Here is an 8,821-nt window from a genome sequence, read left to right as displayed (position 1 = left end):
AACATTGTATATGTGTCCCGACTTATCCGACGATATTTAAAGTGCGTAAAGTAAATAACAGAAATTAAATGACGATAAATAAAATTGCGAGAATTAAAATTGCGATAATTAAATTGCGATAAATGTAATAAGGAATAAACAGTTAGCTAGGAACAGTTAGCTAGGATTTTGTTAGCGTGAATTCTTAACAAAATTTCTCATAGTTAATTTATTTGTTTCTAACAAATTTTATTTTGTCCAATGTTTTCTTCATTATGCCACTTGTCGGATTCGATATGTCAAAATCCAAATATGAAATTGAATGAAAATGGTTATTTTGCGGTGAACGGATACGTATATCGGTGGATGTAAGTAGGATAGTAAATGACTATTAAATCATATTCGAAGAATGTACGGTGTAACTTATTAATGTGAAATCTAAATATTCCTCAGGTATTACCAGCCCGTTAAAATATTTTTACCATTAACATTTTGTACAAAAGAATTTTCAATTACAATCTCTATGAAAATATATATAATATACATATATATTTTCTTCAGATGTAATCATGGATTTAATGAGTTAATATGATATTAATCTCATTTGGTTTTCGGGTTGAGCTAGAATAAATAATCTCTAAGACTTTAGAGATTACATAATCGACATGAAAAACAAAGATAATTGATGTAGAACAAGATGTAGAACTATGATTATACTCGAGGTATAGATTGCGATTGTTGAGGCATGTGATGTTGAAGCTTGGGTTGTTGGTGGTACTGGTGCTGTTGGTGTTGATGATGGTGGTACTGTTGATGTCGGTGATGTTGCTGGTGCTTGTAATCTTTGCACCATATTCTCCAAATTGATTACTCGAGCGCGAAGTTCATTGACTTCTTCTATTATTCCGGGATGATTGTCGGTCGGAACGAGAGGATGAATAAGGTTTAGAATTTTAGACAGCATATAATTGTGGCGAGATATTCGGGAAATGAGGGTGAAAATGGTGTTTCGATCAGGTTCGCCGGTGAGTGCTTCGGGTTCTTCGTCAAGAGGGCAATTTAGTTGGTGGAAAGGATCACCTTCTTCGCGTCTCTATTGTTTAAGTCGACTACGAACCCTTCAGATGAATTGGGGATGGTTGATTGGTTGAATTCATTATGGTGACGCTGCTTCCGTAACCTAGGTGAACATCCATGTCGGAATAGCTGTCGAGTTCCGAAGAACTTGAACTAGTGACGAGTTCCATTTCGTACTTTCGAATAAGGGATTTTTCAATATGAAATGTTTTCTGGCTATCGGATGGTATTCTAATTATATAGAATATCTACATATATGGAACAAAAGATTTCGTAGATTACGGAGGGATTTGCGGAATATGTCAGGAAAAATTTACAGTAACAGATACGCTAAGATATGAATTTCATCTATACACTATTCATGCAATCAATGCAGTAAGATGTGTCTAGACTAAGAATGATAAGCATATAATTTCCTAAGGATGATAAACAGAAGATTTCTGACTAGAAGTGATAAGCAAAACTTTTGACATGCAGACACGGTCGAAGTCCAGACTCACTAATGCATCTAAATAACTATCAGTTAGATACACTAATGTAAGACCTGGTTCGCTAAGACCACCGCTCTGATACCAACTTTAATGACCCGTCCTAATCCATCTGGACGAATATATTACATTTGGTTACATTGCGAGGTACTTGACCTATATATGATACATTTTTCAAACATTGCATTCGTTTTTAAAAGACAAACTTTCATTACATCGAAAGTTGACGGCATGCATACCATTTCATAATATATCCAACAACAATTGACCTAATCTATCATAATAATCTTTATTGAACTCAACGACTTGAATGCAACGTCTTTTAAAATATGTCATGAATGACTCCAAGTAATATCTCTAAAATGAGCAAATGCACAGCGGAGGATTTCTTTCATACATGAGAATAAACATGCTTTAAAGTGTCAACCAAAAGGTTGGTGAGTTCATTAGTTTATCTAATCAATCATTTCATAATTTAATAGACCACAAGATTTTCATTTCCATTTCTCATAAACAAAATCTCATATCAGGCAATTCGCACGGTATAGAGATAAAAATCATTCATATGGTGAACGCTTGATAATCGAACTAACATGATGCATATAGAATATCCCCATCATTCCGGGGATCTCATCGGACATAATAATCGAAGTACTAAAGCATTTGTAACCCGAATGGGACATGTCAATATCCATAGATCTATCTTTAGGATTCACGTCAATTAGGGGCCATTTCCCTAATTCTTACGCTACCAAGCTAAAAAGGGTCATATTCGATTTCGATAATCCAACCATAAAATGTAATTTTTGAATACTTGTGTATATTTCGTCAAACATTTATAAAAGCAGTGCATGTATTCTCAGTCCCAAAAATATATATTGCAAAAGCATTTAAAAAGGGAGCAAATGAAACTCACCATACTGTATTTTGTATTAAAAATACATATGAAGACATTGAACAAGTGTGGGGTTGGCCTTGGATTTACGAACCTATATCATTTGTATATTTATTAATATACATAATGGTAATCGAACAAATATATTTATAAGTTTATTAGTTATATCCTTTTCATATTAATAGTATATATATATATATATATATATATATATATATATATATATATATATATATATATATATATATATATATATATATATATATGTATATATATATATATATGTGTGTGTGTGTGTGTGTGTTTCATATATTCATTTTGTATATGAAAATATTAATTTTGTTATGTTATATGTATTATATATATATATATATATATATATATATATATATATATATATATATATATATATATATATATATATATATATATATATATATATCGCTTGTTTGTTAAAATATATTAATTATAATAATACTAATATTAATAATGGTAAAAATGATAATAAATATAATAGTTAATATTACTAATAAAGATAATAATGTTAATAATTCTATTAATGATAATAATAATAATAATAATGATATCGTAAAAATATTAATTTTACTGCTAATGATAGTTATGATAGTGATTTTAGTAATTACCTAACAATAATACTCATTATAATTATAATATGAATAATAATACTTATAATGATAATAATAATAATAATAATGATTATGATACTTATAATGATAATTATAATACTAAAATTAATTATATGCTAGTAATAATAATAATAATAATAATATTACCATTAATTATAAAATGATACAAGTATAAATTTTTAATGAAACAAATAATGAATTTTATTATTTTTATAACAATAAAAATATAAATAATCAAATTTGTAACTATAATCCTAATAATCATGAATAAATGATAATCATTATCCTGGTACTTATATTAGTAGTAATAATAATAATAATAATAATAATAATGATAATACTAATAATTGTAACAATATTAATAATAAATAATAATGGTAATAATAATAATAATGATAATATTCATAATACTTAATAATAGTAATGCTATTGATAATAAAACTAATACATAATAATAATAATACTAATAATAATAATAATAATAACAATAATAATAAGGAAATAATAATACTAAAAATAAGATAGCTACCTCAAAAAGTGTTTTTTTTTTTAAAAAGGCTGCCACCGGCAGGGATTGAACCCGAGACCTCCCGTTCACAAACACAACCCTTAACCATTCGACCGTTTTGATTTTTCTGAAATTGTTTCCCTCTGTTTACTTATAACCCGTTATTAAATAACTCCCTATTCTTCTTCTTCTTCCCTTCAAACTAGTCGACCAGTGATCCACCCTACCTCAAATTAAAATTTGATTTATGTTTGAAACACAAACAGAAACGACTTATAATTGAAATTAACAGACAAAAATAAATAAAAAAAAATTAAACAAATTGCCGAAGCTGTTATTGTCGCGAGAAAAAAATGGGTTTAAACTCAAATCTTGATTTCAATTTCTAAGCAATTACAGGTTATTTATAACATGAATTAGTTTCTAAATCCATCCTATAAACTTTTGAAATCCTCAATTTATCTTGAAACAAAACACAGAATTCAAATTTTCCCATGAACAAATTCTTTGACTTTTGGATAATTAACTTTGACTCTAAAATTCAAGTTCGTTATTAGAAATTGGAAAGTGAAACTTTCCAGATAGTTTGAAGTAAAGATTTCTAGCAACATCGCATTTACACATTTTGAAATTGATTTTGAATTCGAGCCTTTGCCAAAAATGTCAAGAACAGAGAAGTCGAGAGAAAAAAATAAAAAAATAAAACTCAGTTTAATTTAGTAATCATAATCAGCTATATTGGATGAAAGCGTGAATGATTCCCAAAAGTCTTAACCTAAACGTTTGTTTTATAGCCATAATTGAGTCGACATACATGATTTGAGTACGTACAGAAATATAAAAAAAATTAAAAGAATGATTTGATAGCTAATTGAATTTGGATGTATTTCTGTGTTTGGATTCGATTTTATGCAAATTCAGAGAAAAAAAAAAGATTTAAAGGAAGTTGATTGAGATGGGAAAATAGATTTGGATTCCAAAAAAAAAAAATTACGCGTATGATTTTTTTTATATAATTAATATTAATAATTATAATTATATTAATAATAATTTAAATGCAAATAATAACATAACATTAATAATAATAAAAAGAGTAATAATAATATAATAATAATAAGTCATAAAAATAAACATTTTAATGAATTTGATAGTAATAATTATTAATAATGATATGGATAGTAATATTAAATAATTATGTTATTAATAATAAGAATACTAATACTAATAATAACAATAATAGAATTATTAATAATAATAATAACAAAATAATACTAATAATAATTATAATATCAAAATAATAAAGAGAAACAATGCTACTAATATGATAATACTAATAAAAAGTTAAGTTTAATAATAATTAATAATAATGATGCTAATAATTATAATATTATTAATAATAATTTGTCTTACTTGATAATAATAATAATAATAATAATAATAATAATAATAATAATAATAATAATAATAATAATAATAATAATAATAATAAGGATAACTATATTAATAATTATAATAATTAATGATAATGTAACAATAATATCTAGTAGTAATACAATTTATAATTAAGATATAACATGTTACATATTTCCAATTTTATATAATAATATTAATACTAATTCTATTATCATTTATAATAATACTAATATTAATAATTATAATTATAATTTTACTATTAGTTTTAATGATATTTACAATAATAATGATATTAATAATAATAATAATATAACCAATCAATTGTATCAAATTACATTAATAATGCTGATATTGATAATATTTATGAGTGTAATAATATTAATATAACAATTATGTTTTAACTTGTATCATATATTAATTATATAATATCTAATAATCATATAATAATTTTTATTGAATATTTATTATTTATAAATTTTATATATTTTACAATATACATATAATAATAATTATCTATAGAAATCATATATATTTATATATGATTTATTTTAAAATACACTTAATTATTTTGTATCTTATTTTTACATATTTCATTTTAATGTTTAAATTATATTTTATAATTTCAAATTACTATATATACTTACATTTATTTATGAATGTATATATATATATATATATATATATATATATATATATATATATATATATATATATTTAACAACCCGTCCTAATCCTCCTGGACGAAGTGATCAACATTTGGTCCCATTGCGATGATCGACTCCAAGTAATGTCGTTAACATGAGCAAATGCACAGCGGAAGACTTAATTCGTACCTGAGAATAAACATGCTTTAAAACATCAACATAAAGTTGGTGAGATATGTAGGTTTGATGCTAGCAGCGTTATAACTATGGACCACAAGATTTCATATAGATAAACATAATACACTCGCAAGTGTATGTAAAAGTAGTTGAGCACTTGGTAACCATACTTAACATTTAAATCATCGCAGCATATTCTTAAATAATTGCTACACCGTACCAAGTGTAGTAAACAAAAACGAAGTACTGTGCAACCGTTGAAAACTGGTCGTCCAGCCCGGTTGGGGTTGTCAGGCCCGATAGATCTATCAACAGGATTCTCGTTTACATTCCTCATATAAATATTAGCTACCAAGTATAAAGAAATATGCCATGGTACAACTCAACATAGAATTTATTTTTGATCACTTGTGTCCATAACGTAAATCATAAATTGCATGTTTTATCATTCCAAAATATTTAGAGTTTAAAAGGGACTATATACTCACCTAATGTATTTTGTAGTAAAAATACATATAACATCATTGATCAAGTATAAGGTTGGCCTTGGGTTCACGAACCTATATCATTTGTATATAAATTAAAATGTATAATCGTAATCGAACAAGTTTATATATTATCTTAAATTTTATACTATATTTATTTGATTTGTGTATATTTTCAAAATACTTAACATTTATATAGTAAAAAAAATATGTTTGATTGGTATTTTAACAAGAATATTTAACATGTTATATATGAATATTTATATAATTTTGTTAATACGTTTAAAACATACGTATAACCTTAATGATATTCTTAAAGCTTTTATTTTCATAAACGTAATTATCTTTAATAATAATATTATAGTTGATACTAATAATAATCTTAGTCATGTGATAAATAATAATACATTCATTAGTAGTAGTGGTATTAGTAATAATAAGCATAATACTTGTAATAACCATATTTAATAATAATAATAATAATAATAATAATACTTATGCTAGTAGTCATAATAATAATTAAGGATACTTGTAATAACAACAATTAATAATAATAATAATAATAATAATAATAATAATAATAATAATAATAATAATAATAATAATAATAATAATAATAATAATAATAATAATAATAGAGAGAAAATAATAAAAAATAGTTATACCCTTTAATAAGTTTTCTAAAAAGAATTGCCCGCAACGGGACTCGAACCCACGACCTCCCGCTCCTATGCAAACACCCTTAGCCGTTGAACCATGTTTGTTTTTCTGTTATGTAACTAATCTGATAACTGATAACCCGTATTGAATTCTGTTTCTGTTCTATCTTCATCTTCTAACAAAATAAGTCGACTCAGAATCTAATTCCAATCAATCCTTTAATTACTCGTTTAATTTAGGACACGATGTTGAAACCGAATCATTTAGTGATTGTTGGATTATATAAAAAAAATAGGGAACATTGAAAATGAGGTTAAACCCGTCGCTGAAGACCCACATGAACTCCAAATCGAAAATCAAAATTCAGACCTTTTTAGCTTATAATTATAAAACGAAAGATGTTGTAAATCAGCCATATAAACTTTATGTAACGTTAATTTTAACAGAAAAGACTCCTGTAACACCAATTCGAACTTAGAACATTCGTTTGACTTTTGAAACTAATGTTTGACTCGCAAAATTTGTGCTTGTTATAAAGAATTGAGATATGAGGATTTGCAGGTAGTTTAAATACACGATTACTAACAATCTTGTATTATTACTTTTTAAAAATCATTTGAAATTGAACTTTGAAAAAAAAAATCCACAAACAGGGACGAACTGGGTTTCTGTTTCCACTTTCTGTTTTCTTCGAATTGCCGTGGACAGATGTATGAAACGTGAGTATATAATGAATGTAGAAACCTGAATTAATCGATTGATTTGGACGTGTAAAAAAAAAATCTCCAGGCAGAATTTCACGGGTAAACAGAAGGATATCGAATTAGATAGTGAAATAAATCTGATTATTTAATGAATTTTAATAATTTATAGATATATATATATATTAATTATAATAATACAAATAACTAAGAATAATACATATTATATAAGTATATAACTATATATACGAATTATATATGTATTTAGATAAGTTTTATATTAGATAAATTACTGATATCAATTTATTAATAACAAATAAATAATGATAATAAATATTAATGATGATCTTCATGATAATATTAATAATAACTATATACCCGATAATAATACTTATATTAATAATAAGGATAATAATATTTATTAATAATACTGTTATTACTGATATTTTAGCAATAACTAATGACATCTAACTTACAATTAAATTATACTTTTAATCATTATTATTTTTTATAAAGTCTTTATTTTGATATTCAAAATTTTAAAGTTATAATTATAATATTAATGATAATAATATTAATAATACTAATTAATATCAATAATAAAGAAAATAATAACGTTTCCAAATTCATAGAATAGATCTCATAGTTTATATTTATATCAACTAACCAGTTAAATGTTTTATTAATATTTCTCAATTTAATAAACACACATATGTGTATATGTATGTATTTATTTACACATAATGGTTCGTGAATCGCCAGGCATAGTCAAAGGGTAACTGATTATCCAAATATAGATTTCAAGTTTTGTAGACTCAACATTACAGATTTTGCTTATCGTGTCGGAAATATATAAAGATTATAGTTTAAATTTGGTCAGAAATTTCCGGGTCATTACAGTACCTACCCGTTAAAGAAATTTCGTCTCCGAAATTTGATAGAGGTCGTCATGGATAACAATAAGAATATTTTCATGACGAATATGAGGTAATAATGGAGTTTTATCATTATTGAGAGATATAAATAAAACGATTTGATAACGCGAAGAATATAAATGAGGCTATCGCAAAAGAGTGAGATGAGTAAAAATATACTCGTTTTAACCGATGACGTAGTTTTGATTGATTTCCGGATTTCGCGGAATTTA

The sequence above is a fragment of the Rutidosis leptorrhynchoides genome, chromosome 5 (assembly GCF_046630445.1).
Source record: "Rutidosis leptorrhynchoides isolate AG116_Rl617_1_P2 chromosome 5, CSIRO_AGI_Rlap_v1, whole genome shotgun sequence".
Lineage (NCBI taxonomy): Eukaryota > Viridiplantae > Streptophyta > Magnoliopsida > Asterales > Asteraceae > Rutidosis > Rutidosis leptorrhynchoides.
This window is presented reverse-complemented; position numbering follows the sequence as displayed.